This window comes from Mytilus galloprovincialis, chromosome 4 (assembly GCF_965363235.1).
Source record: "Mytilus galloprovincialis chromosome 4, xbMytGall1.hap1.1, whole genome shotgun sequence".
Lineage (NCBI taxonomy): Eukaryota > Metazoa > Mollusca > Bivalvia > Mytilida > Mytilidae > Mytilus > Mytilus galloprovincialis.
Genome location: NC_134841.1, coordinates 56,924,103 through 56,930,183, shown reverse-complemented (window position 1 = coordinate 56,930,183; position 6,081 = coordinate 56,924,103).

Below are 6,081 nucleotides of genomic sequence, written 5' to 3'. Positions count from 1 at the left end.
CACTTACCAGATATTTTCTAATTCATGGTATATTGACAAAAAAACAAAATTTAGGAGCAATTTTGTTACAATTGTGATTTGCATATGTTATAATTACACATATCCTAACATATAAAATAATTACACATGATCAGTTTGATATGTTTCAAAATGCATTTTAAGTACAGTTGAACCATTTTAAATTGGTAACCTTCTGAAAACAAAAGACAAAGCAAACTTTATAAGAGAGATTACTAGTAAATAATGCATTTACTTTATAAAGAAAGATCTATAAACTATTCAATATTTCAGGAAGTTAGATAACCAAAGATTTGACAACACAGACAGATTTGTCTTAGGGTTGATTTGAATACATGTTGTTGAATTTGGTCAACATTTCATATTGTAGCTCTTACAACAAAATTGCTAAGAGTCATCTTTATACTTCTATTATATATGAAATTATATATTTAAAGTAACAGTTTTGTAAGACTGTAATATTGAAACAAAGATGTTTAATATTTATTTCATATGTGACCGTTAAGTAACGGTTAACTCACATGACCCAAAAAAAATAATTCAAATATGGATAATGTGAACCTCAGTTTGATTTTACTTTTTGTTCATTCAATTTTAAACTGATGTGAAAATAAAACAAATAACATTTCACGTAATAAACATGAGTACAGAATCAGATTCTTATGACAAAATGATAGAAATAGTAAAACAAATATAGACCTCAAATCCTAGACTTCAGATGAATAAACTCAACTCAGTTCTCAAAGTACTACAAATACAACTTTTGTTCGCGAATCAGCAAATCCAGTATTTTGATTTCTGAGTTCGAGTGCTGTTATTGTACTTGAAATTTTTATGATTGCAAAGCCTGATTGCCTCTATCTCAGGAACTGTATCATACTTTGTTGTGTAAGAGTCATTGATGAAATAACTATGTTAGAAATTTTTCAGCTTATGCCTAAAGCCATACTATGAGTATTTGTATAATATATTTATTCTACTTTGATTGCACTAAAATAAAAGCAATATTGTTTGTATTTAATGCAAACCATTTTACAATAATATATCATTATGTAAGTGCTGTTGGGATTAGCATCCTATATATAAGCTTGTATGTGACTTTTCAAAGACCGAAAAATATATTTAAGACCTGATCTCAGTCTGATTAACATCATTTCTATTATTGCCTTTATTTCTGACAGATAAGTATAGATTATTCAGTTAACTACACTGACATTGTAAAATATCAGCCACAATCGAGTGTGTGCGACAAATGAGGAAAAGCTTCACATTATTAAGAGAAGCTGGATATTTTACAAAAATCTATACGTAGAAAATTCAATCATCTGTTTATCATTCTATAACTGTTTTTCCCAGTCCCATAGACAGTTATACACTTGACGAAATTAAGCTTGATAAAGACTCCCAACACATTGTAACGTGGCTGATAATGTCTGCTCTAGTCTCAAAGCCTAGATGGGTCATTTTCAAAAAATGTGGATATTTCAGTTGTGAAATAACAATACAAAAAAATATTCAATTTTCAACTTTAATATGTGAAATTGAATAGTTTAACAACAATACAACCTGAAATAAAAATATGCAATCTTAAATGCTACTACAAAAATATTTTAAAAAATAACATAGAAACAAGTATGGGACATATGTCAACTACATAACGGATTTAGTTTCGGTCCCTAATTTTTTTTTAATAATGTTTACATTTTGCTTGATATATATTTCCATAAAAATCATCACACTTTTTTCAAAACAGTTAACATGGTTGAAATAACACTTTTTAGAAACATATTTTAAAGTGAATTTAATTCAGCATTGTCAACTACATAATGCTTTTTGTCAACTACATAACGATTCACTGCGTTATGTAGTTGACCGTTATGTAGTTGACCTATTTGTGGTTTTTGGATGTTTTTCTTGACCCTAATACTACCAGATAAATGGTTTTTATTGAATTAGAGTCAGTATTACAGACTTTGAATAATTTATGTAAAAAAAAATATTTATGCCAAAATTTATCAATGTTTTTGCCGTTACAAAGTTGACATAGAATAAAATTACGGAGTAATTTGTACTCACCAAAACTAATCTATAATGAAATGAATCAATGATGTCATCCTGTAACTTTAAGCACGTCATCAGAGGATGAAGAGTAAGTAGAGAGCACTTCCTTAGTTACACGGGATATAATCAGTTGTTTATTGGCAACATTATTTCATTTGTGTTATGTAGTTGACATTTTTTTAAGTACGAAATGAAAATTAAAAAAAAATGCTAATAAAATCTAATAATTCCCTGTATTTGTGTATACATACCTGCAGTGATACCTATATATTTATAATAACAAAAGAAAAATATTAATTTCAGCTGGGTATTAAAACCAGCATTTAAAAAAGACTAGTTTTTCAATTTCGTACAAGCAATTTTGGGGTTTTTGGACCCTTTGAAACCCACTGGAAGCAATTTCTGTAGCTAAATTTCATATTGAATTTGCTGGAACTTGTTACACACACCAAAAACTAAATTGTGTATCTAAAAATTGGATAAAAATATTTACACTTTTTTAGAAATATTGATTGTACAAGAAAATCCACATTTTTTTTAAAAAGGCCCAGATATGAGAATTACAGAGTGACTGAGCAGGGTGAAGTAGGCTAAGGGAAGAACAATGAACAAATTTTGTTTCCATTATGTACTAATTTATATGAGAAAGAATATTCTCTATAATTCTGACATGAATGATTATAACTCTGTAAAAGTATATTAGCATATTTTATTTTGTAATTCTGTGATAAAATTGTACAAAGAACATGTAATTTATTTTGTAATAGTTTGTTTTATTATAAACCATTTTACAAATAAAACTGACAGTTTTATGATATATTTTTACTTTGTATTGTTAAATATAGATTTAAGAAGATGTGGCATGAGTGCCAATGAGACAACTCTCCATCCAAGTCACAATTTTTTAAAAGTAAACCTTTATAGGTCACAAGTAAGGTCTTCAATACACAGCCTTGGCTCACACTAAATAGTAAGATATAAAGAGCCCTACAAATGACTTATGTAAAACCATTCAAATAGGAAAATCAAGTCTAATCTTTTTAAAAAACGAAAAACACTCATGAAACAAATGAACGACAACAACAGAACATCAGGTTATAGCTATTCATATGTATAGCAACAAACTACAACATTTTTGTAAACTCAAATTTACTTAATATCTTGTGAATGAAACTCCTGCAATTTAATGATTTTAATGTCTTGGAACATTTGTTAATTTTTCAAAAGAGATCCTAGTTAAAAGCCATATGAGAAGCTGTTGACACAAAAGTAGAAAAAAATTAATCTGTAAGTTCATATATGACTTGCATGAGTTGTAAATTTAAAGCTAGGCCTAGTAAATATTCACTGATTAAGATCTGTGATGGACAGATTATTCTACTAGCATTTCCAAAAATCCAACAATGCAGATCTTCTGTTATCTGAAATCGGTCTGTTAAACACCTACAAAACAGAGGAGTATACCATTTGTGGTGAACATTTAAAGTATGTAGAAGAAGAAAATCGTTTTTCTTGGGTCAGAAGAAAGTTGCATTCCATCATCAATATCAGCACACAAAGGTCTAGCAAAAGGAGACAGAAAAATAAAATGTATAAAATTCTTACTTCAACTGGCCTTGTAGTGCCTATTGGTGCATGTAAGTAGTTTTATATTTATAATTTATAATTTATAACATATATATACTTCATTTCAAGAACATAATAATTTATAGTTACAATTTTTGTCGAGCCTTCGACTTTAGTCGAAAAAGCGAGACTAAGCGATCCTACATTCCGTCGTCGTCGGCGTCGTCGGCGGCGTCAACAAATATTCACTCTGTGGTTAAAGTTTTTGAAATTTTAATAACTTTCTTAAACTATACTGGATTTCTACCAAACTTTGACAGAAGCTTGTTTATGATCATAAGGTAGTATCCAAAAGTAAATTTTGTAAAAATAAAATTCCATTTTTTCCGTATTTTACTATAAATGGACTTAGTTTTTTCTGCGAGGAAACAAAACATTCACTCTGTAGTTAAAGTTTTTAGAATTTTAATAACTTTCTCAAACTATCCTGGGTTTGTACTAAACTTGCACAGAAGCTTGTTTATGATCATAAGATAATATCCAGAAGTAAATTTTGAAAAAATAAAATTCCATTTTTTCCATATTTTACTTATAAATGGACTTAGTTTTTTCTGCGGAGAAACATTACATTCACTCTGTGGTTAAAGTTTTTAGAACTTTCTTAAACTATCCTGGGTTTGTACCAAATTTGGACAGAAGCTTGTTTATGATCATAAGATAGTATCCAGAAGTAAATTTTGTAAATAAATAAATCCATTTTTTCCATATTTTACTTTTAAATGGACTTAGTTTTTCTCCAGGGAACCATTACATTCACTCTGTGGTTAAAGTTTTAAAAATTTTAATAACTTTCTTAAACTATCCTGGGTTTGTACCAAACTTGGACAGAAGCTTATTTATGATCATAATATTGTATCCAGAAGTAAAGTTTGTAAAAAGATTACTCAGTTTTTTCTGTAATTTACTTTTAAATGGACTTAGATTTTCTTGCAATCATAAAATAGTACATGTAACAAGAGGAATATTTTTATTGATTTTTTCCCTCATTGTTGTTGAGTCTGCAATTTACAGCAAAAATAGGCGAGACACTGGGTTCCACGGAACCCTTACAAATTTTTTAGTTAAACAATTTCCTAATTTTTTGAATGAGAGGCCAGGCTTTGTTTTTATAATTTTATACAAGAGGGAGGATCGAGTTTTTCTTCTCTTTTTTTTTTTTGTCTCCCTAAAATTATTTGAATGGGGGGGGGGATACTTTTAGAAAAAAGTGGGATCCAGTAATGTGTTCCTTGACATGAAGAAAAAAGTGAAATCTAGTATCTACTAAATCAGATACACATCTAATAATGTAGTCTTACTAAATTGTGAATATGCTTAAAAAATAAACAAATGTAAAAATACTTCATGTTTTTTAAATACCTTTATTGGCTTTCATATGACTGCCAATGCTACATGTAGCTATAATGTGAGATGATCAGAGATGAGAAGTTGGATTCAAAGTTTACAATTTTATATATAGTTTATCAAAGTATGTAAGCCTGTTTAATACTTTTTTGCCCCTTTTCTGTGCAAACTGTTGGCTGTTTTTTGTTCATTGTAAAGGCTGTAAAGAACTAGGAGAAACGAGAAACAGCTTCAACCTAGGGAAGGATTTTTGTTATTTGTGAAATATATAAAAAAAAAATAAATCTATTAAAAAAAACCACATTTATTGAGTCAAAATTGGTGCAAGTTTACTTTTTATACGACCGCAAAAATTGAAAATTTTTTGGTCGTATATTGGTATCACTTATCTCTAACTTTAGTAAAAGTGAATAGAAATCTATGAAATTTTAACACAAGGTTTATGACCACAAAAGGAAGGTTGGGATTGATTTTGGGAGTTGAGGTCCCAACAGTTTAGGAATTAGGGACCAAAAAGGGGCCCAAATAAGCATTATTCTTGGTTTTCGCACCATAACTTTAGTTTAAGTAAATAGAAATCTATGAAATTTAAACACAATTGGTTTATGACCTCAAAAGGAAGGTTGGATTGATTTTTGGAGTTTTGGTCCCAACAGTTTAGGAATTAGTGGCCAAAAGGGCCCAAATAAGCATTTTCTTGGTTTTCGCACTATAACTTTAGTATAAGTGAAAAGAAATCTATGAAATTTAAACACAAGGTTTATGACCATGAAAGAAAGGTTGGGTTTGATTTTGGGAGTTTTGGTCTCAACAGTTTAGGAATAAGGGGCCCAAAGGGTCCAAAATTGAACTTTGTTTGATTTCATCAAAAATTGAATAATTGGAGTTCTTTGATATGCCGAATCTAACTGTGTATGTGGATTCTTAATTATTGGTCCCGTTTTCAAATTGGTCTACATTAAGGTCCAAAGGGTCCAAAATTAAACTTAGTTTGATTTTAACAAAAATGGAATCCTTGGGGTTCTTTGATAT